The 27,852-nt window shown below is 45.9% G+C and overlaps 1 pseudogene across 1 annotated transcript in view; it reads right to left on the bottom strand.

Moving 5' to 3' along the window:
- Window positions 1-14,024: 14,024 nt before the first annotated feature.
- The window catches only part of LOC144772077 (ecto-ADP-ribosyltransferase 5-like), a 35,065-nt pseudogene continuing 21,237 nt past the window's right edge, over window positions 14,025-27,852 (bottom strand). Inside the window, exons 3-4 of the transcript XR_013599635.1 lie at window positions 19,087-19,119; window positions 14,025-16,086 (exon numbers count right to left, since the gene is read on the bottom strand). The product of XR_013599635.1 is annotated as an ecto-ADP-ribosyltransferase 5-like (transcript). The remainder of the gene's footprint in view (window positions 16,087-19,086; window positions 19,120-27,852) is intronic.

The following is a 27,852-nucleotide window of genomic DNA, read 5'->3' as shown; positions in this document are numbered from 1 at the left end:
CTATACCTGCTGTGAGAGACCATGGGGACTGATTTATCTCCACTGTGGTAAGGGGGTTCCAGTTGGAGGGTGGTAGTGGCGAAAGACTTGCATTGTCCGGGACGCCCAGGATGACACTGGAGCTATTTGATAAACATAGCTATTATAAGGGTTTCAATCCAAATGCTAATGGGTATTTAGTTGTAAATTTCACGCAACATATACCTTGATTTCTGCTAAAATAAGGGCTGAGGGAACGGAAATGATGAAGATCCTCAAGTGTATCTTGGTACTGGGATTTCCTTCTTGGAGGGGGATTGTACACACTTGTATTAAGTATTTGTTCTGGTTCATTAATTTAGTTCGATGTCATGGTGCCTTTTTCTCTATTGTTTATAGGCTGGGAGGGCTGAGGAGGAGGGGGGGGTCCACAGTGGTTTTTAGGCAGAGCCCCTCGCCGGGGCGGTCAACACTTCTTTCTAGATGACAACGGCGGTTAGAACTATCACTTGGAATGCTCGTTGTTTGAATTCCCCATACAAGCGCCAGCGCTTTTGGTAGCGCCTGCTACATCACAATGTCCAAGTGGCTGCTCTTCAAGAGACACACCTCAGAAAGTCTGAAGAACACCAGCTGCGCCATAAAGCCTATCCCCTCATATTTAGATCGTCACATTCCTCGAAACAAAATGAGTTCCATTTAGGGGTCCCCTTCCAAGCTCAGGGCACAAAAAGACAAAAGCTGGAGGTTCCTCATGGTTCGGGGGACCTTAGAGGCCGCCAATGGACGTTCACAGTCCTTTATGCACCTAAGACGGGGCAACAGGATTTCATTCTCTCCTTTATGACTTTGGAGAATTTTACACGGGGGGACATTCTGCTCTTGGGAGACTTTAAACTAGTCTGGGATCAGGGTATGGACACAACACACACAGAGAGCAACAGGAAGAACTTTTGGCAAGACGCTTGGGTCACATCTTCCGCTCATGGGGTTGGTGGATGTATGGAGGGATGCTAATCCCACGGTACGTGATTACTCGTTCTTCTCTCACTCCTACAGATCTTACTCCTGCATTGACCACATTTTTATGAGCCAATCCCTGCTCCCGTCGGTGCTGCAAACTCAGTTGCACCCAATTTGCCTATCGGATCACACCCCCTAGAGATGACGCTCACTTGGCCGAACCCGCACCCAAAACATGCACAATGGTATTTCCCCAATTTCCTCTGTAGAGATAGACTCCCATGTGGTGACCTCAGGACAACCATTAAGAAAGTCCTCGATGACCAGGATTGGTCCTCCCCGCACTCAAAACTAGTAATGCACTGCTGTAAAGTATGCCTTAAATGTCAAGTTTTGTAATTAATTAATGATTGCCAACTGATCACTTACTCTGCTTTTGTTCAATAAAATATTTTAAAAAAGAAAGTCCTAGAGCACAATGACCCTGAGGCTACTTCCGATGTAATTACCTGGGACACCCTCAAAGCTGTGGTCCGGGGTAAGTGCATTGAGTTGGTCACTACATTAAGATCCCAGCAACGCGAGGAACGTCTACAGTTCGAACAAAACTTAGTGTCTGCAGAGCAGGCCCATAAAGACAGCACCTCTGTTCAGACATTGCGGAAAGTCATGGCCCTGGAGGGGAAACTACAAGCTATTTACACTAATAGAGTGGAAAAAAACATCTTGCGCCTCCAAACCAGGGGATATGAGGGCGGTAACAAAGTGGGGTCCTTGTTGGCCCGTCAACCAAGGGGCAAACAGGAAAGGGAGTATATAAAACTCATTTTAGATGAGGAGGGCGTTTGCCACAAGACACAGGAGGGGAAGGTGCAGGCCTTTGAGACATTTTACAGAACTCTTTATACTTCAGAACTCCCAAGAGTGCAGGACCAAACGGGATATTTGGATTCCCTGGACATCCCTCAAGTGGGGACAAGATCCAACGAAGAATTGGTGAAACCCATGACTGCTGAGGAAGTACAGAAGGCGATTGACTCCCTTAAACTCCAGAAAGCGTCAGGGCCGGATGGCTTCACAGACCATTTCTATCGTACCTTCGCACCGAAGCTCTTGCCCTTCTTAACTACTCGATTTAATGTCATAGCCTCTACGCAACGAGTCACTCTCTCCATGGGTGAAGCAATAGTAGCAGTGATCCCTAAACCTGGTAAGGACCCCACAGCTTGATCTTCTTACCGCCCAATAGCTCTCCTGAACCTCGACGCAAAACTTTACTCTAAAATCCTGACCACTCGTCTCAAATCAGTACTTCCCGGTCTTATAGATCCATACCATTTATTAAGGGATGACAGACCCATGATAATATGCGACGCATCACCTATATCATTGAAAAAGCCTGCAAGAAAAACATTCCAGCAGCGCTTCTCTCGCTAGAAACGGAGAAAGCATTTGATTGCGTGGAATGGCCTTTTTTATTCGGAGTGCTCCAGCACTTCTGCTTCAACGAGACCTTATAGGGATGATTTGCTCTAATTATCACTCTTCCAGCTCTCGGGTCCTTGTAAATGGAGTTGCTTCTTCCCCCTTTGGCCTGGCTCGCGGGACGAGACAGGGATGCCCTTTATCTCCCCTCCTATTCGCCTTGAGCAGAGAACCCCTAGCCCATAGGATTAGAGGGAACCCAGAGATTCTGGGGATACGTTTTTGCACGGACGACCATAAGATTTTGCTATTTGCCTATGACATGCTTCTGCCAGTCTCAGATCTTATTGTCTCTCTACCGGCTATCCACGACGAGCTGGTGAAGTTTGAACAGGTGGCGGGCTTTAAGATTCATTTGGCCAAATTCTTCTTACTGAATCTAACAGTATCAAAAGAAGAGTGGAGTCAGGTAGAAGGGGCGTCACCTTTTCGCTGCACTACTAAGGAGATCACCTATTTAGGTGTTAAGCTCACCCCTCGTATACGAGATCTCTATAAGGCTATCCTCCACCCCCTTCTTCGCCAAATGAAGATTGAACTGGGTAAAAGGAGTGTGGCGTACATCACCTGGCTGGGCATGATTAATGCCATCAAGATGAATGTTCTCCCTCGCTTGCTTTACCTCCCTCAAGGGTTGCCTAATCCAGTAAAGGGTGGTATTTTTAGGGAGCTACGACATATGCTTATCAATTTGCTCACACGACCTCGCAAAGAGGGCTGCTTGGCGTTACCGGACTTTCAGTCCAATTATCGAGCGGCACAACTGCAGGTAATCACAGAATGGTCGATGCGGACTTCGGAGAAGCATTGGCTTCGTATAGACCGGCAGATAAGAGGGCGCACCATCTGGGATCTTTTATGGAAACCAACGCAGGACCTACCACCTAACGCTAACATTAGCACGCCTACATTCACCACCCTAAAGGTTTGGGATATCCTCACTAAGAGACTGCATCTTACGACCTTCCCCTCTCTCTACACGCCTATACATTTTAATGCTGTGTTCCCCCCTGCGCTACAAGAGGGTCCCTTTGAGGCCTGGAGGGAGGCGGTCACATGATCTCTCACCTGTTTGACAGAGGTGAATTCGTCACCTTTCAGCAATGCAAGAAACAATTTGCATTGACTGTCAAGGAAGAATACCATTACTTGCAGTTGAAGCACTGGGTGCAGCAACCCCTGGTGTGGCTGGCCGCTACCAGGATGCTGCTTCCTATCGAGAAGTTTGCTCAATCTGAGTCCACCTCCAAAGGATGTATTTCCTTTTTATATGCCCTTATACAAGTGGTGAGCCTTAGATCGAATTCATGTTTTAAACGCTTTTGGGACAAGCTTTTGGTTACTCTCCCTCCCTTAGAAGATAAGCATTAGGAACATTTAGGAAGGGATATAGTGAAATTCAACCGCTCAATGTACCTCAGGGAGGCTCACTATAAAATGATGTATGATTGGTACCTATACCTCAGAAACTTCATACGATTTTTCGCAATTCGTCGGACAGGTGCTGGAGGGGATGTGGTATGTTAGGCGACTTCCGACATATATGCTGGGACTGGCCCTCCATACAGACTTTCTGGAAGGGTATTTTGTCCCAAATTAAGCTTATCCTAGGCTATCCTATTCCAGCTTTTTGGAACATGTTTTGTTGGGGGTAAGAGACCCACACTTGAAACGCCAAACACAGTGACAAATCTGTTATGTGGCTTTGTCTGAGGGCAGCCAAGATGGCAGTTGCTGCTGCGTGGAAAAAACAAGAGACTCCATCCTTAACCCAATGGCATGCGAGATTGTGGAGAGCTTTGGCATTGGAGCTTTGGCTGATATAGTAGATCACACCAGAAAAGGCTTCGACTTTATTTGGTCTCCGCTGGTGGGCTATTTATCGGAGGGGCTCCCGTTTATGGCCTACGCCCCAGGGCTTCGGGCCCTCAACCTGTTCCATATCTAATCACTCTACAGCTACATGGGCTCCGAGCAGAGTGATGGACACCTGAGCAGAGGCCCCAGTAACCAAATCCACACGATCACCTTTTTTTAATTTGCACCATGACATCACAGTTATGTTCGTTTTTAGGTATGTTTAAGTTTCCTTTCTATGTCACTCTCTTGGGAGGGTAGATTGATGCTCAGAAGCATTGGCCTGAAAGCAACATTGTATGTATTCGCCACGGACCTAGTGGAAAAGTTGTGCCCTTCATTTGCGAACTGTAACTCTGGGCTGAATTTTCTTATGACTAACTTTGCTTATGTAATGCTTTGTGTCTCACTCTCAGAGAAAAATTTCAAGTAACAGATTTTGAAAAAAATAAAATATAAATGATAGAGCAACTGAACCTCACCCGCCTTCTCATGTACTACTTCTAAAGGAGAAAAAAAATCATCTTTCATCTCGTTTGCTTTCAATTTCTTCCTGACACTTTGCTACCTTGGATTTCAAATTCTTCACCCATCACCCCTCCCTAGAACTCCTGTATCCAAATGTGACACCTCTTGAAATCTCTAGCCCAAAACCTCAGCTCCTCTCCCAGCCAGATAACATGCTATTTACCATTCAGTCTTCCACAGTAACAGGCACATCAACCTTTTCCCAAGCCCATTGGAACCATCTGTAGTTTTAATATTGCTATTCTTGGCTGTTTTCTTCCCATTATCACCTACACCACGTGCCACTTCTTCAGACCCTACTCCCCCTTTTCACTGACCCCTGATTTCTACTGAGCCTGCTCCTTCATCTACACCCACAGACCATTCCTACTTTACCTTACCCCCAAATACAGGGCCCCCTGTCCCTCTGCAATGCGACCTGAGGAGCACCTATGGTGCCTCCCGCAACATCCCCACACCGTGTGGCAGGCATCACATAGTGCCTGTCATTCGGTGCAGGGATGTTTGCAAACCTCCATTCCACAATGGAAGCTTGTGCGGTGGGCCCATTCTGCCCGTTGCACAAGCTTGTATTGTAGAATGGATGTTTTGACCTAAGGTCAGGCGGTTCCAGCCCGATACGGTGCCACCTGTCATCATAATTAGGCCTTCAGTTGTGTTTTGCCACCTTCCGTTTTTGCATCACACACCCACATATATCAATTTCCTTCTTTGCTGGTTTCGGTCTCCTCCACACGACCTCCTACGTTTCGCCCACCTCCCCCTTCCTCCACATCCTCCTCTTCCTCCTCAGATACCCCAGTTCTACCAGGCGTCAATCACCAGTAATGTGTTCTTATACCCTTTGCTAGTTCCCAGCAACTCCCTATTGCCTACACCGACATCAGATAGAACCGTATGCCTAGTTATGATTGTAGTTGTCAGGAGGGTCACCAGAGGTTCTCTTCAGGCTGAAGGTATACACCCACTCTGGACTCTACCCAGTAGCAGCTGGCAGGCAATAATGGTCTGGGGTTAGGGTGTGAGTGACGGGGAGCGCGGCACCATATAAAATAGGAAGAAATAAAACACTCTCCTCTTTCGCAGTCTGTGCTTTTCCTCTGCTTCTGTGGGAGTCCTGGATCCAGGAAGCACCCAGGCTTCCCACAGCCAATCACAGCGCTGCATTGCAGAGCTGTTCTTGGCTCGCCTAAGGCAATCACAACGCTGCGATGCAGCGTTGTGATTGGTCTGACCGCCGCAGGTCGGTGCTCCAATGGGAACTGGGAGCCTTTGCATGTTCCCCACCAGGCTGTGTAATGCAGCCTGGTGGGGAACATAAAAAAAGTGCGCATGACTGTTTGGCCAGGCCAAGATGGCTGGCCAAACAGTCCTGCACACTTGGAGTGTGCAACCACTCCTCCCCCTGTGTCTCCAGCCCCGGACTGCCCTATCCCAGACCCAAACCTGAGGAAATGAAACAATAATAAAAATGTTATTTTTCCTGCTCAAAGAGCAGTGGGGCAACGCTCCTCCGCCTTAGCGAGGGCCGCCACAGACTCTACCAGAGCCTGGAATGTTTCACTGACCCCTTCTGCCAGCATTGTAGGCATCCTCACCTTCTGGCCACCTGAACATGTAGGTATATGAATTGCGATCTTTACTGGCTATGTCATGATCTTCCTCCTGTATCCAAACCCCTTTTGCGCACTGATGACTCAGCAAGTGCACCGTCCTGCTTACCCTTAACCCCACACATCCAGCAGTTTGCACTGCCATGCTGTCCTTGGGGGAAAAAATGATGTCTTCCCCATTTATCAACCCTCTGCGACATAGTTCATCATGTGCTCTCCACATTTCCAGTACATTCAACGCCAACTCCATTTTCCCTTTGACAGCTGGTTCTCCTTCTCCTGCCCCCTCCCTCTGGAGCTGCCCTTCTGTGATCTTGCCTTAGATTGCTCTCTGGTGCCACCTACTGGACCTGACGAGTCACTGAGTTAGAAGCTGCTCTGGCCCCCTGGGACCGGTCTACGGCCCATCCTCTGCCAGCGATGGCCATTGACCGCTCCCCATCCCCCATGCTGATCCTGTTCATGATCCTCAACTTACCCTCCACCGGCTTGTGTTTTCACCATGCAATCCTGCCTAAACTCCACTGCAGCCGTGTTCATCACCCCAACCCTCTCAGGGTTGTCAGATGTGGGGCATCTTCTCCACTGCGGTGCCATCTTTTGTCATTACCTCTGCTCCCTGTTCCTTTGCACGAGTCACTGGTACTGACGCTGCCCCAATCTACCTGGTCCCAGCTGGCTTAAATCCCCCATATGTTTTTTGCATGACAGCAGCAGCCATTACTGCCATTAGCATCCCCTTCACTTAACACCTGATAGGCTTAGCCCTATACTCCATCAAAAGCATGAAGAGGTCCTCTCTCCTCACATCATGGAGCACCGAGCACTTTCAATGCTCCCCTAGCCTGCCTCTTAGCTATCGCAGCCAATAGTCACCGCTGAACCTCCTGTTACTACTCCCTGCCACCAATCACTGACCCTCCTTCAGTAACACCATTGTCACTGTTCATGCAAGGTCTGAACATGAACTACTGTACAGCCTCAGGGGGGCCCAGGAAGAAAACCCTAAGGTTCCCCCTCTAACCTGAACCTAAACTATCCTTATCTCCTACTTCAGGCTGGAGGTACCAAGTCTCCCAATCCACCACAAGGCCCCACCTCAGAGACCTTGTCTCCCCCAACCTCGCACCCCTTTCACACAAGCCATCATCGCTGTCAGCCTGCGACGTGCACACTTTAATATCAGTCAGTCAAAGCAATGTTTATTTACACCTTGGTCTTTAAACAGTAATAAAACCAATTGTAATAAAACAATTCCACAACACAACCTTAAAAATTAATACATTTTAAAAATGGAGTAACAATACGGACATTTCTGCACAGGGCGACACAGCTCTTTATAAAAATTATATGCGATTTAAAACACACTTTAAAATACTATGCAATCCTATTTTATAAGAACATTTTGTATATTAACCTGGTTTAAAAACTTACAGCAGTTTAAAAACTCTGAAAGTTACGGCTAATTTGCTTGGAGGAAGCCTCTGATTACCTTCATATAGTTCCCTAGAGAAATCGCGATCTCGATATTAGGCATTTCTGTAATTAATTCTACTGTAATTAATATCTACCTGACCAAGATGGAGGACTCTGTAATGCAAAGTTACTACAGAAAGTTTCCATCATGCAAAGAAATTCCGAAAGAAATGGATGAAACACTTCCAGGTGCACCCGGAAACATATACATAATTACAACTAGCCTCCGGCATACACAAAACACGGCTTCAGCACATTTAATGTTATATCTGGAACCAAATGCAGTGCCGAAAACAGATTGAAACTCACTTGGGGCTCATCAATGGGATGTTAATAAATACATCAGTGTTTTTACCCGCAGAGAGGGAGTGATTCAGTTCTTATAATACAGTGCCAGTAATCCCTCACCCTATTGAATATTTGCAGTCATGCCCCTTTCGATGCAAAAGATGCCCCAAGAGCAGATATCAAATTGCAGTGCTTTATCTGCCCTGTTAAAATAAAAATAATTTCTATATCGTCTTGAATTTGACAGCAAATGTGTATAGCCTGCAGGTCGCTTTCATACCGTGCTTTAACCCGTGTTATAAAGAGACCGAAGGTTCCTACTGAAGAACGTATTCTGATTGGCTGATGACTATGACCTGTCAGAGCAATAAAGCTCACATGAAGGGTCATGTTGAAGTGGACCCTGATATTGTGCTCAGAGTTGCTTTTGATATACGTGCTAAAGGAGTGGCACTATGAACAGAGCTGGAATAAATCATTACTAACACAGGTGGTGTAATTTTCTTAGGACAGATGAGTAGTGATGGTAACCCTACATTGTAATAAGAAAACTAGACATCGGTTTTAATTGGGTATTTCAGGTTTCCCGTCTTTTACTGTAACATTGCTCCTTCCTAGACTCCATCTCCTTTATAATAGGTGCTACATGGGCTAAAAATGAACATCAGCAACAGGGAAGACTGGTGCAACACTATGTAAAACTTGCAAACATTGCTCATCTGCCAGCTTTCTGCAGAGTTCAGGCTGTGCGCCAAAGAGTCTTTCTTCAGTGTCACCAGGAGAGACAGAGGGTTATTGGAGGACTGGGATACCCACTTTGGCATCTCTTTCACTGTTGCATGGAATCTGCTATCATTTCAGAATCCTTAGCTCACAATGCGTGCAGACACTCACGGACATGGCGAATAGATTGAGAGGCGTCTTTATTAATTTCCAAAAGACAAGAAAGATCTGGGAGCAGGAGACATAACAATGCTCAATGGCAAAAAGTTACACGTAGAGCTAAAGCTGGTCTTTGAATGCTTCTATCTAAAGCGAGGGAGCGGTGGCAAGTGGTCTGTGATGACAACGAACAATGAATGGTCAGATGAAGATGTGTATGTTTGAGTGTCAAAGTTGTGCAGCCCAAACCCCTTCAAAAGGTAGAGGGCAGGGTTGAAGGCGGAGATACAATGGGAGAGTAACTATGGTTGATGGGTTCTCATAGGAGAATTAGACTATGTGCTGTGTCTCAATGAGGTGCTCTTTTCCGCCCCGTTTGATATTCCTAGCTGCCTTCTCCTGCTCCGCACCTTGTCATTTGGTCCTGCATTCCACCAAGTGCCGTTATTGTCTTCCTGACCCTATGATGTTTATGACTGATGTGATGTTTTTAATTACGCCTGTACTGTTTGATTACCTTGTAACCTGATGTGCACGATTTTCAATAAAGGTCTTTGAAAAATAAAAAAATAAAGTGCTCTTTAAAGAGGTGGGTGTTCAGTAATTGCAGTATTTTGCAGTTCTGGACTCAGGAAGGTAAAAAGAGAAATTGTTACTTAATTTACTTTACTTGATTTACAAGTTGAGGTTACATATCTTACACTATACAATACTCCATATACCCCCTCCTCTGCCAGCTCACAATCCCTCAGATACGAGTGGGTATCAGCCCCCGGAAAATAATGTGTTTCCAGCTCCTGTGAGGAGGGTGCACCAGCTGATGTCCATCAGAGGGTTTGCAGCCTCTCCAGGATATTAGCATCAACCTCAGAAGCTTATGTTTGTTTTTTGTGGTGGAGATGGGGAATGAATGAAAGGGAATTTATAATGCGCAACTTAGCCTAAGGGCGTCAAGGCGCCAGACAATGCAAATTTCAGTTGACAGGTCTCAGAATCGCCAAGCCCATGGCTTAAGAGTAAGCCTCTCGAAAAAGCCAGGATTTAAGTCCTTGCGAAAAAGTGCCAAAGAAGACTGGAACTCCCTCCCTCCTGACCTGGTGGGACAAAGCTTAGCTACAATGGTGGAAAAAGCTTTGCCTCCCCATCTAGCGTTGGCAAATCTGGGCACTTGAACATTTTTTGGAAGACCGAAGGGCGCTACTGGGGTGATAGGGAACAAGGTGTGACCTGATGCCTTCTGACCCAGCGCCATATATGGCCCGATGAGTGAGGCAAAGAAGCTTAGGAGACCCTAGCCTGAACGGGGAGCCAGTGAAGGTCTTTCCTAGCCCGGGAAGCAGAGGATAACCTGGGAAGATTGAGAACCAACCTGGCTGCAGCGTTTTGGACCATCTGTAGTCGATGGACAGAGCTTTTATTCATGCCCACGTACAGTGCATTACAATAGTCTAGTCTCGATGAGACTAGGGCTACCGCAACCCGCTTCCTCGCATCTGGAGAAAGATACGATCCTATCTTTCTGAGGATCCTGATGATACCACAACAGGTGGACATGGTCCTACTGACCTGCCGGTCAAAGGAAAGGGAGGTATCAAACAGGACCCGCAGGTTCCTAGACGAGTGCGAGGGAAGCGGGCAGTCCCCAAGGGATTACAGCCACCAGTCTTTAGACCAAGTGTTCTGGCCACCCCCAAAGATCAAAACTTCGGTCTTTTCTCCATTGAGCTGTAAGAAGTTTTGGACCATCCAGTGAGACACCGCCTCCATACAAGTTCTAAAATTGAGGGCGGAATCATTCACCGACTGCGTTAGAGAGACCATAATTTGGGTGTCGTCGGCGTAGGACAACACCTCGAACCCATAGGATCTCACTACCCTGGCAAGTGGGGCCACATAGATATTAAAAAGGGTGGGGCTTAAGGTAGACCCCCGAGGGACCCCACATTGCACAGGCGTAGAAGGGGACAGAAAATCACCCAGCTTCACTCTCTGCTCCCTTTGATGGAGAAAGGAAGCTAGGAGTCTGAGGGCAAGGCCGGCCACACCTATCTCCCAAAGCCTGAAAACCAGGATAGCGGGTGACAGGGTGTCGAATGCCACCGTCAGGTCGAGTAGGACTAGCAGAGTGATCTGGCCCCTGTCCACCTTCGAATGAATGTTGTTAACCACCACAGTCAGAGCTGATTCAGTGCTGTGGGCTCTTCGAAAGCCGTGCTGTGAGATGTCTAATAGGTTCGGGTCTTCGAGATAGGTGGTCAGATGGTGATTAAGGTGGATTTCTAGTATTTTAGCGGGGGCCGGAAGCAAAGAAATAGGCCGAAAGTTCTTAAGGTCCGCAGGGTCCAGAGAAGTTTTCTTCAAGAGAGGCTTAACCACCGCCAATTTCCAGGCCAGGGGAAAAACCCCTTCCGTAATGGCTAGGTTAAGCACCTCTAGCAGGGGGGGCAGAATCACCTCCCTGCAGCTCTTCAAAACCTTCAGCGGACAGGGGTCCAAGGGAGAACCATATTTAATGCTGTCAAGGAGGCGCTTCGACTCCTCAAGAGTAGGCAGAGGGAAGGTGAGCAAGCAAGGTATAGATTCAGAGGGGTCAGATGCTGAAAAAGAAACCAATGAGGGAAAGGGAGAGGAATCTAGTTCCCGGTTGAGGAGCTCCAGGGAGCTGTAGATGTCGTAAATTTTTGCGTGAGAGAAGGTAGAGATCTTATTGCAGATCGAGGGAATCAATATTCTTAAAATGATCCCTAGGGGAAATTCAGAGCAGCAGTCAATAATGGCCATTTTATATTCCTTCAGAAGCGGTTTGTGCTTTCGTCTGTTCCCAGCGGAGTCCAGATGAGCACGCCAGAGCCTCTTGCTTTCTACAACCCTGTCTCAAACGTCTAAGTCCGTCAGAGAACCAGGGTGCAGAAGGGCTCTTTCGGGCAGAATAATGCTGCTTCGCGGGGGCTAAGAGGTCTACAGCCTCTGCGATGGTATTAAAAAGATCTGTGGCAGCAGAATTAGTATCCTTATTAACAAGAGGGCAGAGTTTTTTGAGGAAGGGTGAAAGTGCTTCGTTATCAATGTGCCTGAAGCTCCTAAGTCCCCATTTTTTAACCTCAGAGCGAAGGGGAGCATCCTGATGGAATATGAGCTCAAAAGGCACAGCCAGATGGTCTGACCAAGCTAAGGGGATAGGGATACCGATCTTCAATCGGGGGTCATTGGAAAAGACACCATCCAGAGTGTGGCCAGCTGAATGTGTAGGACTATCCAAAAGTTGGATCAGGCCGCAGGCCTGCAGGGATTCAGTCAAGGACAGAGTGTCCTTGGAAGGAAGATTCTCTAAATGAAAATTAAAATCTCCCAGGATTGTAAGATTAGATCTATCAATCAAGAGTTCTAAAAGCCTCATTAGATCTTGGCTAAAGGAAGTTCTCGGGCCTGGGGGTCTTTAAACTAGAATGCCAGAGAAAGAAGCCATGGGAATAACATTAATAGAGAAATACACAGCCTCAAACGAATCTGCAGGGGTAGAAAGATGTTCAATTCGGCAGATAGAGGAGCCTTTATGTAAGATACCCAGCACGCCTCCTCTACGTCCAGATCTATCCATCCTGGTCAGGGCATAGCCCGAGGGGATGGCCTCCACCAGGTTGGGACCGGAGGAATCCGTGATCCATGTTTCAGTAATGAACACCCAAGCAGGCTTCCTCGCTGATACAAACTCCCTAAAGGCGATGCTATTCTTAATCAGGGATCTTGCGTTAACGAGGTAACCTAATTCATTCTCCGAGGGAGTGGATCTCAATACCCAAAGATCTGAGGTTTTTTTCTGGACGCTCCGTTTCCTACCGTGGGCAAGATGACAAATGCCACAGTATAGGTAAGGGAGGGCAACAGGGAATAAAGTATGATCACAAGGCTTCCATAAGGGCTTAAGGGACAGTAGTGTGTGAGTAGAATACAGACTACTTACTGGGGGTATGGCGAACCGAGGACCAGCCTGCCTGGCCCGACGGGCGCAGACGGGCTGGACTTGGGCGCGGAGAAAGCCATAGAGTTTTCAGTAGGGTTGGGCTTCTCTGTCGCGATCCACGTGACCCGCTAAGGCCAATGGGGCAGAGGCAGCAGCTGTTCGCCGGCGCCCTCCACAGCAATCGGGAAGACCCGCGGTGGACCGGGGATTCGGAAGAGAGGCTCACGTCTCAACCTGGCCACCATCAACCCACGCTTGAGAATCCCTCTGTTTGCTGGTGAGAGTAATGCATTCATGAGTCTGCTGCCTCCTCAGACCTCTCCTCATGTACTGATATTTTTTTCAAAGTTGGTAGGTTTGAGTCCCATGAGAAAAATATTTATGTAACAGTTTTCCAAATCCCTTCTGCACCAATTGGGTATTAGCAAGTTTTACATAAAATAAAGTATAAACAGCAATCCAAAACCTAATTCAAGTCATAATGATAGATTAAGAAAAATCATAATTTGGAATCAATTGAAGTGGATGTGAAAAAGATGGGTCTTCCAAGAGAGATCAAGTTGAATTTGCCATCAGACAATGTGCGATTTACAATTGTTGACTTTTTAAGTCTGTTTCCAGGTGTAGTGAATTCTTACTACTGAGTTCTAGTTATCTGCCTAAGGTTGTTAGCGAGTTGGCTAGATATAATGGTTTGCTTGAAACAATAGGTTTGTATGTGATGTAGCAGATTTGGTCTTTGATATTTGGCTGAATGGGAAGCCAATGTAGCGCTCAGTTTTGTTTGTGGAAAATAATGATTTTGCAATGAAGTATATTACTGCTTTGAGTTATCACAGCTTTGAGGTTACCAATGGACATCAACTTCCGGAGGCTGGACCTCAGAGCAAACAAATAACAGTACACCTACACATAACATCAATCAACACATACTGAAAGGCCTCTCACTATCCATAACTTTCACAAACTACATATCACACAAAGGAATCCTTCAATGTGTTTTATTGCATAGAAGTTTGTCATATTTTATTAAAAAAACACACCTACATATGTATCACAAACTTCAATATACACATTGAACAGTAACAAAATGTAAAAAATGAACGTTCATTCAGATTTTAAAAACTTATCAGCCTTTTTCTCAAAAGTAAGCAATCATAAGTACAGCTCATGTGGTCCCTTTGAGGGCTGCAATCATTGCAAAGTTCCTAAAGCATACGAGTCCATAAGTGTTTGTTTTTTAAAATGAGGGAATTCCAAACAATGGGATTACCTTCCTCAAAGTAATAGTACGTGCCAACATGTTTCGACCTTTGCAGTAAGGGATAAGATTTGTAATTGAGATCTTTCTCAGGGTGGTATCCAGCTTTTACACTTGGACACTAAATGAAAACAATGCAGTAATCAATATTGATAATCCATACATTGGATGTGATAAATAGGAATCAGGAGCCAGGACATAACCAGATTAAAGTTGAAAAAATGTAAGAAGGAAATAGTCTAAAGATGTTGAACAATATTCCTTTAACATCACAATGACTAACCATCCTTCAATGGAAAACGGAATTGAAGACCCATCTCTTGGGAGGGTACTACCTCCCCACACAGTAGGAACTCAGATGTAACCTACTTTATGTAAGAAATCAGGAAATGTATGCTCGGGTTGCAACCCGATGTTCATTGATCCATTGCTCTCCAGCTAGTTTCATGCTATATTAGTAGCAAAATATACACACATTGATACATATATAAACAATAACCATTCAGTGCATTTGCAGTGAAGCACTTCAACTCCATACTGACTTTGGAGTTTCAGGATACTTCTGGCTTACTCTGGGTAATTTAAAAAAAAGACCTTGTCCCTGTCGTTTCTTATTCTACAATCGATTGATAGCTTTAGAAAGCAAGGATCACCTGTTTTGTATTCCACCAGGATAACTAGCATTTGGGCAGAAAAAGGCAGACAAAATTAAACATCAAAAACTTATGGTCACTATATATAGTACAATCACTTCAAGAGCTTTATATAAAAACATTTTATTCATAAAAATCAATCTTTAACCTGGGGCCTCCCCAATGGTTACAATCTAATACACAATTAAAAATATTTGAGTACAGTTAATTAAAAAAATCCTTTCGGTCATTTTAAAAACAGTCTGGGTAATGTCAGTGCTAGAGATCTCCAAGTTCGTAAAGTTCTGCACCTCCTTGAAAGGTGAGGTTCCCAGATTACTAAACCACAAATCCATCCAACCATGCTTGGCTCTGGCCCTAGGTGGGCATGGTACCTGGTCTGCCAATGCTGTGTGGCAAAAACAAGACCTTAACCTTCACTCAGACCAACTAGGTGAAGTCTCAAAGTACCACAGTCCCCTACATCAGTTTCAGGCAACAAACAGCATCTACACAACAAGTATGTGAGATGGATTTACACTATGTGGCCACCCATTTCAGATCACCACATCCTGGAAAATGGCACCCAAAAATATTGCAATTGTACCTCCGGGAGGTGAGTAGCATAAGCTGCACCTCATTAGTAGCACCTCCATTCTATTTATGACTCAGTTTTGGTGCATATTTGAAGTATCGTCGCTTATAGCCAATTCCTATGCAGTATTAGTAATTTCTTGTTTAACACCATGTTTGTTCAATTGATAAACCACATGAAACATTAACTAAAGAAAGAATCCTAAAGGATTCAGCTGATTCTCTACTGCTGAGATCAGGTGCATTAGAGACGAAGTGCATGCTGTCTAATTAAAACAAAAGTGCAGTAAATCCACCAGTACAAGTCTCCAGCTTTCTGAACCTTTGCACTAGAGTGAATGCCTCTCTGCCTGGCACAATCCTATGATGCTGTGACTACAACATATGCACGATTTTAGATCTGTTTACATCATTAATGCCCAGCCAATAATCATGGTCCACGCTAAAGAGTCATACTATCTACAAGCAGTCACAGGTTGACAAAGAGCCCCAGAACAGCAGCGCTGATCACAAATTCTTGAAAGGGGCGAACATGTCGGGTGCTGGAGAAAGCTGCAATCCTTGAATCTGTGAATACACAATAACAAACATATGCTGTGAGTAGATGTACAACACAAAGTATGGAACATGCAGTCACATGCACAGCATATCTTTAAAACAGAGCTCTTATTAATTGGTGAAACATATGATAGAAGATTGGCAGCTGTCAACAAGGGGAGTTTGAAGCGTCACAATAGATAACAGGGACAAAGAATGAGTGGAGTATGATGTTATTCAAAATACTCCGGTGCAATTGAACCTCCCGTGTAGACTGCTATCTATCAACAAATGTATGACGTTTATGACTCCCATGCACAGTTATTATCAACAGTTTGATAAATGTCAGGCATCACAATTGTAATGGTGCCAACTTGTATGGGAGAGGGCTAGAAACCCAGAGTCTGCTGACCCAAATAACAGATAATTGTGATGTGTGCCTCCTCAGGGTTCATTCTCCTCTCCCCAACATATACTCAAAATGTCTTAACTCACTCCCTCAGCCTAAGAACAGTACATTGTACAACTATGCAACAGGAAAGACTCAAAGAAAGTCCCAGATAGAGAAGGGGAGGCACTGGTTGTTCTGCTAGATACAGAGAACGAACATATTATAGAGCATGTGTAGCGCAGCCATCAGGAGAGCTATTTAAGGACCACAGAATTCACTTACATCAGGTGCATCACTCAAACAATGTTTAAGTTGTGTTTTACTCGATTTACCCTTGAAGATGGCACCTTGACTCCCCTTCTAAAACCAGAGGCCTCTCTTGCACTCCCTACTGCCAGGCAAGTAAGTATATGAAGCATGATCAGCCTGTGAAACTAGTGACTAACTTTCCACCACTCTTCAACTGTGATATTCTCACCTTGTAAGGCCTCCTGTTTCATACTAAGGACAATGGTTCGCCCATTTAAAACTATAACCACTTGCTGTGTTATCAGGAGCCTACAGGGAAGGGGCTTATTTGACCGGGTACTTCCAACAGTTGGGCTTACTAGGTGTAGAGAAAGGTTATATGCGATTTCACAGAAAAACGATTTCATGGAATACCTTTACTAAGGAACTATTTCATGGAAATTTTCAGAATGAAAGTCAATTACCTTTTGGTAGAAATTAATTCATAGTATGTCTTTGTGGTCAAACTTTTTGAATGTATATTTTATAAAAGGAAATGCAAAGGTTACAGGTCTTACTTTCAGAAACAGTTTTGTAGGTGACATTTATTTCATTGCTTTAGGGACGCTATAAAAGACCAAGTTAACAATAACAATAAATCCATATTTAAGACTTTACAACCCCAGCCGCTACCCATAATACAACTTTAAAAATCATCACCGGCCCTAAACCCCACCCATCTTACTTATGCCTACTACACCTTCTGGGGTACAGGCTATTAACCAGAACTGTCCAGGCATCTGTCCTGGAGCTTTCTTTCAGTCTGACTACAGGTGTAACCCATTTCCTTGCAGTCAGCCTCGAGGCCTTGACTCCAGGTGTTTTGTGGCCTTCCTCTTTTCTTTTTCCTTTCAGGGTTCACGATAAGGACTTTCCTGGGGTAAACCGCGTTTACAACTAATCTTTTACCCCGCAGGGATTCACAGCACTGTTACAATGACTGCGTTGTGATTCCGCATACCATTACTCCGCAAGTCGGAACAACGACTTGCAGAAGAGGGGGGGGTGGGGCAGGGGGGAAGGTGTTGGATTTAAAATCCAACACCTTCCCTAGTGTCCGCACAGACTGGAGTTGGAATAGTAAATTATACTATTCCAACTTCTAGCACCCCCGTCCCAGGCAAGTCGTAACAGCGGCTTGCGAGTAATAGTATGCGGAATCACAACGCAGTCGTTGTAACGAACACGTTGTGATTCCCTGCGGGGTAAAAGAATGCTAGATTTAAAGGTATATTCCTTTCCTGGTTGTGTTTGCTACAGGTTTGCAGAGGGTGTGACATCCTTTACACTCCACCCATTCCTTAAACCTAAAAGCAACTCACACACCTAACACCACACATCCTGACCCATAATAAGCCCTTACCCACCCCTACACTACCACATCTCTCAACCCTAAAAATACCTTTCTATTCCCAAACTCAAGGTATGCCTGACCCCTAGAAGCCCCTCATCACCCTAAACATAACCCATCCCCCATCCCTGAACCCTCCCAAAGTAGTCCTAAACCCCACCTAAGTTTGATGTAATTTTGGATTTCTCTTAAAATGGTCTTGCCTTTAAAATCTTTCCTTTAATTCTCTATTTTTTTGTATTTCCTTAAATTTGGGTTCCAATGTAGTTTCTCAGTTTGTTTTCCATTAATTCACAAACCTCAGTCAAGAATGCCAAAGTGACAGGGTTGTCAGACTAGACTAATCAGCCTACCAGAGACTTGCACTACAGGATGTTTAAGCAACAACTATCACTAGAATGTTCTAATTTCAGACATGCCAAGTCGGCACTCAAATTCTGGATCTGATTCTATCTTTGTGGGCAACCCATTCTAGCCCCACTGAAGGATTGCAAAAATACAGAGACATACACACCACACAGTGTCACACACACACACATAGAGAGGTCCTTACATGCACCATGTTTATTTTGAGTGTTATGAATTATAGAGGTTTTTTTTCCACAATTTTTCTATTTAAAAAAAAAAAGAAGTATGTGCATTTAAGTGTGTACTCTTTAGGTTGTAAGTCACTTTTGTTTCTTTGAAGCGCAGGTTTGTGTAGGGGTTTTCATTGGGACTACTGTGACAGCGCAGCAGTGAGTAACTACATTTTAAAAGTGCATTGCTGAATGACCATGAATAGGGCAACACACTTAACAGAATTAATCCAAAACATAGATTGAAAGTTTATGCATGACAACTACACTGCCTTAACAAATGCAACCTTGTGACAAATAGGTAAATTTGAACGTATATTGGTCACTGTCTTCTTCATTGCATGCAGTATCGAGTGACACCATATCTGCTTCAACATCTCATGTCATGAACTAGAAGTAAACAAAAGTAAAGTCATTCTTACCAGGGCTGTAGATGCAAGTTTGGGATTTTTCCCCTAGAAAGAGAAAGATAGCATGTTTATTTGATAAATATGGTTCTTTTTGTATTTGATTGGCATTTGAATTCTGAAAGAGTGGTTTGAACGTATTGGTATATTCATAGAACTGCAGCTCATTGTTGCTTTCCCTCAGTCTCACTTCGAGCTGGGAAAATATGTTCTGTATTCCACAGTAAAACCCAAAATGGAAAAACAAGCATATTTCATAGCAATACATGAACCACAGGATAACTACCAAGCCTCCTTTGAACTGCCCGTCATGTATGAGTCCATGATGACGTGGAACGCATATATAGGACAATTGGTGAATGGGCTTCCATTAGCCAAGCAGAAAGGTCTAATCACAGACTCCTTTCTCTCAACCCTTCCAACCTGGGCCACGGCATTTGCAGGTGGACTATCATAAGATGGGCCCCTGGTGGCTAAATCTGCCTTTCCTTTTCGTAACATATTCCTGTTTTCCTTATTCCGTTCAGTTTCTTTTCCATCATTGTTCATCCCCCATTCGTAATTTTACCTAATCTGTCTGTCCGCCCCCATTCTTCTCTTTCCCCCCATTTCCCCTCATCTCTCCCTTCCCATGCTCATATCTGTAGATAAGTCCATCTTTGCATCTTTCCACCTTTACCACCTTTCCTATCTCTTTAGCTGGCCCTGACCTTCAAGGGAAAGTAGCCCCCTTCCAATTCCTAGCTCCAACTTCACTCCTTGTCCTTAAACATGATGTCCTTTGTGTAGTGAAAAATAACATTAAAGACAGAATCACTCAGGTTCAGAGCTCCAAAAGTTCTTCTTGGATCATGCTCCTCCGTGTTCGAAGGGAGGGCACAATTCTCCTGCTGGAGGGAGGAATACACTTATCCATCCCCCTCAATGGCTCTCGATCCACATTCAGCTTCTCTGATACCTGAAAACACTCCTCACTTATTTCCTTCAAAGACCACAAAGCGAGTACAAACTCCTTTTCACAGTTAAGAATTTTAGGCCAGATGTACTAAACATTTTAGCGGTGACAAACCCTACAATTCGCTACATTTGTGGGTTTGCGATTGCTAAAATGTTTTTCCATGCATACTAAATCCATTTTAGGAGTCAGTAAAGTTTTACCGGCTCCTAAAATGGGTTTAGAAAAGCTTGACATATTGCTGTTGGGAAAGGGTGTGTTGCGGGTATCCCTTCTAAACATCCAAAAAGACAAAAATCCAACTTGTGAAACTGAAGATATTGAATATCTAAGTTTTTAGGTAAAATAGCCAAGAATCAAAAAGTGCTATTGGGGGATATCTGGTTGCGCTGGACTGGGACAAAGTCACAAATTCAAGCTGACCGTGATGCGACACAGTTAAGTCAGCTGAACAATGTACCTTAAATTCCGGTCGCTGAGCGTTGCGGGAATCCGCGTCCAAGATACATCGCAGAGCAGAGACGATGCAGTGGTTCCGAGATGGGGCGAGGCTGTAGTGCAAGGTTCTGATGTGTCGACGTGGAGGATGCTGATGGGGCTTGCGATGTGAAGTCCTTTGCCAAGGATGCTAAGCACAGCACAGGCAATGCAACGAGCCCGATGAGCGGTGAAGCTGCAATGCGGAATTTCATCATTGCCATCAATGCTGCCATCGATGAGGGATGCGAGTAGCTTGCGCCAGAAAAAGCATGACGCAGTGGCAGTTCCGAAGGCGATGCATCAGTCTCAGATAAGGAAGGTTGTGGCAATGCGAGCATTTTTGGCAATGAGTCTAATCCAGGCAACAGTGGTGATGCATCGGTTCGGCTTTGGGATGTGCCACTCCGCCGAAGAGATGCGTCGGTTCTGCTCAGGGATGCATTGCTAATTAGAGAAGATCCATTGGTTCTGCTGGCAAGCACCTTAGGCCCACTTCCAAGGGTTCAGGACTTGGGTAGCAGCACTTTGCAGGGTAGACTCTCAGATGTCAGAGTCCAGGTGCAGGGATTGGAAGTCTTATTTCCATGAGACTTCAGATCAGGAGGTCAACCGGCTAGCCCTTGGAGTCACTCTGGGTTCTCAGGTCAAGTGATGCAGATCCAGTCCTTCCTACCCAGGCAGAGGGGCAGCAGGGCATCACATCAAAGCCGTAGTCCAGCAGAGTGGTAGTCCTTCAGCCGCACAGCAGTCCTCCTTCCTTGCAGAGTATCTATCGGTCGGGGTCTAAGATTCAGTACTTATACCCAGTAGTGCCTTTGAAGCTGGGAAGACTTCAAGACAGGCCTTTGAAGTGCACTGAGGCACTCTCGTCCTGCCTTAGCTCCAGCCTCACTACAGGGGCTTATGCAGCAATTTCTGTGGGGACAGGACACAGCCTTTTCAGGTGAAAGAGACTGGGTCAGGCTTCTCCCTACCATTCTGCCAGAAAGGTCTATCAAGTCACACCGATGCTCCCACTGTGTGTTGCGGTCTATGGGAAATACACAAAGCCCTTCTGTCCCCCACACCCGACATGTGATTAGAGACAAGCAGCAGGAACACAGGGCCAAATGTACAACACATTTTAACATTTAGTAACAACCTATCTGGCCGCTGTGACAAGTAAATTGTATTATCCCAACCCTATTTTGCAAGTTAGTAACCTATTAACAATTCGCTATTAGGAAGGGGGTGTGTAAAGGGTATCCCTTTCTAATAGCGAGTCGCACTGGTATGAATGAATGTTTCACAACTGACTGCGGTTGCAAAACATTTGCAGATTACCACCAATGTGCCAAGGGACCACTTCCTCTATGTGAATGGGGGCTCCAACATTTTTTCAGAGCAGGCAGTGGTCCCACGGACCACTCCCAACTCTATAAAAATGAACTTTTCATTTTTATTTTTAAAATGCAATCCATTTTCCTTAAGAGAAAACGGGCTGCATTTAATAAAAAAAAGAACTGCTTTATTGAACCCTTTGGGTGCTCATTCCGTCATGAGTACAGGTGCAGAAAATCCCTCCGCTGCAGACAGCAGAGGGATTTCCTTTTTTTGTCCTCTGGAAGTGGGGGATGAGCTTCCCTAACCTCCTGCGGCCGATTTACATGACGAGCTGACATCATTGCATTGAAAATGAAAATGAAACTTCGCTTCAGTTTCATTGTTTTGGTGCTCGTGGGGTATCTCAGCCACCTGAGCACCGAAACACTTGGGAGAGGTATCATTGGAAAGGGAGGGAGGAGCGACCCCTTGGGCAAGGGCCTTTCCTCCCTTATTTAATTTTGCCACAGCTAGTCTTTCTGCCACCCAGGGGGGGACAGAAAGCAACCTAGACACCAGGGATTCTTTTTTTTATAGACCTGGGGTGGGGGCTGCCCTGAATGGGCATAGCAATGCACCCACCCTGCCCTCCCAAAAGATGCAAAATACTTTCTGCCCACTCAGGAGGCCCACTAGGCACCAGGGATTAGTTTTTTTCCAAGGTGGGGGAAGCCAACTACCCTAATCCCCAAAACAAATTGCTACAGCCTTTCTGCCCCACCCCTAGGAGGCAGATGGAGGCATTAGCCCCTGATCTGTCCCCCCGGGGCAGCGAGTCCACTAGGCAACAGGACTTACGATGGCTTTTTTATATGTAGAGGTGGGGGCTGCCCCTACCCCCCCCCCCCAAATATCAGGACAATAGCCGCTGATCGGACCCTCCCCAGGATGGCAAAAAGCCCACTAGGCACTGGCTTTTTTTTCGCAAGGTGCCTAGATGTGGATTTTTGGGCCCTAGCGTAGCCGGCACCTAAGGGGAACCTAGTAAACCAGTACATTTTTTAACTAGACACCAAGCAGAATGCAGGATGTGCCTTGTGTGCCTCTCACCAGGTTGTGTTACCCAGAATACCTCGCAAACCTCAAAGTTTCTGTGATAGAGCGTTCTGGAATCTAAGGGGAGCAATAAACTTCCACCAGCCCAGCATTACTCTAAGCTTCCTGATAAGAATGGTACTTCACTTGTGTGGGTAGGCCTAGTGCCAGTGACAGAAATGGATTAGTTAGTTAACTGTAATCCTAGTTCTCTTCCAGGGGCATCCTCATCAAAGTCATAAGCATTAGAATATTCCCGCCCATGCGCAGGACCCCGAAAACACTATATTATATGTGCCCCACACACACACACACACACACATACACGCATACACACACATATACACACACATACACACACATATACACACACATATACACACACACACACACATAAAAATAAGCAATAGCAGCCTACTAAACATCAGAGCTGAATCATGCCGTAAAGAATTTCCACCATACATGAAAAACATGCATTATAAAACATGAGAAACAATAAAGGTTGTTTTTAGAACTGTTTTAATGCTCAGTAAGCAGTAGAAATTCTTATAAAACGCTGAAAGCATAGGAAGCTCCCAGGCTGCATTGCAAATTCCCAGTCTAAAAAGACTGAACTGCTAACTTGCAGCTGAATGTAATAAACTGACACTGTGCCTTTAAGGCACCCATGACCCCCAGCTTCCCATCATGCCTCAGGGGTGACAGTTAAGTCAGTTCTTTGCGGAGATTGAAAAACCATGAAACGAAGAGGTTAACAATATCTCCAACTTAAAATAGTCCTTTGCCCGGGGAGGCGGGAGGGTTGCTTATGAACTTGATGAGGATACCCCTGGAAGAGAACCAGGATTACAGGTAATTAACTAATCCTGCTCTTCCAGGGGATCCTCATCAATAGTCATAAGCAGAATAGAATAGCGAGCCTCACCGCATCTCCCTGCGGGCAAAGGAACAATGAAAACACTATATCATTGATAAGCTTAGACAAAACCAAGCTTGAACAAGCCGCAGGCTACCCAAATAGATTCCTCAAAGAGGCCTGCCCTACTTTAGTATCGATCCTGGAATCAGATTCTAAACAGTAATGCCTTGTAAAGGTATGAACTGATCTCCAGGTTGCAGCCTTGCAAATCTCTGACATAGGGATATCATGTAGGAAAGACACTGTTGCTTCTTTCCCCCTAGGAGTGTGCCTTAGGAGTCAACAATAAGGGTTTGCCCGCTAGCTGATCAGCCAATTTGATACAGGAGACGACCCATCTGGAGATGGATCGCTTGGCAGCTGGAAAACCTGTTCTCATGGAACCATAATTGACAAAAAGCTGATCCGTCTTCCTAATACTCTTAGTGTTTTCCAAATAAAATGAAAGCACTCTTTTGAGATCCAAAGAATGCAGCGACCGCTCAGCCGGGGTCGTAGGGTTTGGAAAAAAGGATGCAAGAGAAATGGATTGATTAATATGAAAATCAGACACCACCTTTGGTAAGAAAGATGGATATGTCCTCAAAACTACTATGTTGTGGTGGAAAACAGTGTAAGGCTCTTTTGTACACAACGTTTGGATTTCTCTTACTCTGCGCGCTGATGTGATGGCAACTAAGAAAGCGGCTTTCCAAGATAAATGCTGTAACGTTGCTTTGTGGATGGGCTCAAAAGGAGCTCACATCAACTTGGATAAAACCAGATTCAACTCCCAGGGAGGAGAAGGATTTCGAACAGGGGGGTAGACCTTTAACCCCTGGAGGAAGTCCATAACCACTTGCATCTGGAAGAAAGACATTTGGCTCGGCGATTTCCTGTATGCCACAATGGCTGACAAGTGCACTCTAATGGAAGCATACTTTAAACCAGATGTTGCTAAGGAAAGAAGGTATGGAAGAGTAACATCCTCCTGCCCTTTAGTAGGGTCAAGATGATGCTCCCTACACCAAATATGAAATCTCTTCCACTTGAACGCATATGACGCTCGTGGAAGGCCTCAGCTTCCTTTAAAATGCGCATACAATCAGGAGGCAACTTCAGATGTCCATACTGCAGGACTTCAGGAGCCATGCCGTTAAGTTCAGAGAGGGAAGGTTGGGATGAAGAATCCTCCAGCTCATCTTGCTCAACAGGTCTGGCCTGCAAGGAAGACGTCTGTGTGGACACAGACAGATGAAGGTCCGGGTACCACCACTGCCGTGGCCAATCTGGAGCTATTAGGATCATCTCCATGTCCGATCTGAGGAGCTTGGAAACCACCTTCGGAATCAGAGACAGGGGAGGAAATGCGTAGGCAAATGTCCCTGACCAATCCATCAAGAGTGCATTCCCCTGCGTCACTGGGCGGTGGAATCTGGACGCGAAGGTGTGGCATTTTCTGTTTTCGTTGTCTGCAAACAAGTCTATAGTTGGACGACCCAACAATGAAAAAGTTCTGACACTACCTCGTCGTTTAGCACCCAGTCTGGCTGATCTTCGAAGTGCCTGCTGAGTGCGTCTGCCTGGATGTTTAACTCGCCTGGAAGGTGCACTGCTACCAGCGAGAGGTTCCGAGCGAGAAGCCAGTGCCAGATCGCCTGGGACTCCAGTGAGAGGTCTTGATCGTGTGCCGGCTTGTTTGTTCAGGTAGAACATGGTGGTCATATTGTCTGTCTGCACTAAGACAGTCGGCTTGGATTGCAGGGAGAAAGGCTTTGAGAGCGAGCTGCACCGCTCGGAGCTCTAGCATGTTGATGTGGTAGGTCTGTTCTTGAGCTGACCACCGACCTTGTATCTGAAGGCACCCCATGTGTGCACCCCAGCCTTGAAGAGAAAAGCTGCCACCACCGCCATGCATTTGGTGAAGACCCGAGGTGCTGATTGAGCCCGAAGGGTAGCACCTTGTACTGGTAGTGTTTGTTGCCGACCACAAAACTCAGGAACTTGCGATGATGCAGTGCAATTGGAATATGAAAGTATGCATCTTGCAGATCCACCGAACACATCCAATCGCCTTCCTGCAGAAGTGGACATATTTGGTGAAAGGCCAACATGCGGAACTTCTCTTTGACTATGACCTTTAGCAGACGAAGGTCTAGAATGGGACGGAACTTGTTCTCTTGATCCTTTTTGGGGACAAGAAAATATCTCGAGTAGACTCCCTTTCCTCTTTGCGAGGGAGGTACTTCTTCTACAGCTTGTTTTTGAAGAAGAACCTTTACATCCTTCCATAGCAGATCTACCTGGTGAGGATGAGATTTCTTTGGAGGAATGTTCTTTGGGGGCGCACGGAAACGAAGCGTGTATCCATTGCGCAGTATATTCAGCACCCAACGAACTTGTGATGCTGCACCACTGCCAGATGTGAAGCACTTCCTCCCACTGGAGTGTGCAACGGAGCCAGAGGAAGCCACTGCTCATGACTTCCCTCCCCTCGATGTAGAGGATTGTTGTTGATGACCTCTACCTCGGTTGGATTTTCCTCCATGAAACTGGTTCTTGCCCAGATTGTTTTGGAACCACTGAGTGGTTTGAGCCCTCTGTTGAGCCCCTCTGCCCCTGTTGGTTTTAACTGTTTCTTGTTTGGCTTTCATTCTACTCATCTCTTCGTCAGTGTGTTCACCGAAGAGAGAGGAACCAGAAAAAGGAAGGTTTAAGATGCTTTGTTGTGCATCCGGCTGGAGGCCGGTCAGGCGCAACCAAGACGACCTTCTGGCGCATATTCCATGGGCATATGAATGCGCCGCAAGGGCTGCACCGTCCGCAGCCGTGCTAATCTGGTTCGCTACCAGACAGCCTTCTGTCATGGTCTCTTCAAAGTCAGTCTGGTCTTCTTTCGGCAGCTTGGACTTGAAAAGCTCCATGGAGTCCCATAAGGCTCTATCATATCTACCCAACAGTGCAGCCGCACTGGAGACCTTCAGAGTAGAAGAGGCACAGTTACAGACCTTATGACCCCACGGGTCCTGTGATCTGCTGTCCTTATCTGGCAGGAATGAGGAGGTAGCAGTGACAGTGTGTTTTTCGTGCTGCTGCTACGATCACGGAGTCTGCAGGAGGATCAGACTTGACAAAGACCGGGTCAGAGACATCTGGCTTGTACTTTTTTGGATGCGAGCCGGCACCGCTCTATTGGTCGCTGGAGCCAGGAATATATCTTTGACCGGGTCCATAATCCCTGGAACTAATGGCAGCAAAGGACGTGAAGCAGACTTCTGGTGAAGAGTCTCAAAAATCACTGTCGTAGTGACTTGTGGAACAGACAGTTCAATTTTGAGCTCCTCTTTGCAGAACATCATGAAAAGTGTTGATGTCATCAACCGGTGAGACCCTAGAGATAGGGCTATCCGAAAGTGTGGGAGAGTAATCCCTCTTGGAAGATTGGGTAGAGGATGTAGAAGAAGTAGATGGTGTCCTCCTACTCCTGCGATGAGCACTGTGGCTCCTATCGCGTGATCTTCTTGAACGTCCTCCCTTCTGGGAGAACGAGATCTAGCAGGCCTCCTTACAGGTGATCTTTCAGCTTGCCTGGGAGGACTGCGTCTGTCCACTTCATCCACTAGCCTCTGAAGCAGAGACCTGTGTGCAGGACTGACATATTCCTGCATCCGTCTCGCAGCCCCTGAATCCCACCAATGATCCAATGGCAGATTCCATCTAGGGGACAACCTCACATTTGCAGAAGAAGGGTCCCTCAAAGGTGACTTGCCGGTAGGGCTTCTGGACTTTAAAGCGGCTCGCCCAGACGAATGAGAGGATGAGTGACGGGAGGCTGATTCCGTCACTAGAATCACAGATTCTCTCCATGAAGCGGAGTTCCTAGACGTCGACCCAGCCCGCTCTTGATGCCTAGACGTCATCGAATGCCTGGGTGGTGAGCGATGTGAGGATCGGCGATGTCGCGACGTCGAGCGGCGATGTGAAGCAGACGACGGAGCCCTCTATGCCGAACGCCGCTGAGTCGACGGCGGAGCAGTCAAACTCGACGCAG

Source organism: Lissotriton helveticus, chromosome 8 (assembly GCF_964261635.1).
Source record: "Lissotriton helveticus chromosome 8, aLisHel1.1, whole genome shotgun sequence".
Classification (NCBI taxonomy): Eukaryota; Metazoa; Chordata; class Amphibia; order Caudata; family Salamandridae; genus Lissotriton; species Lissotriton helveticus.
Note: the sequence above shows the minus strand (reverse complement) of the source record. Positions and strands in the feature narration are given on the sequence as shown.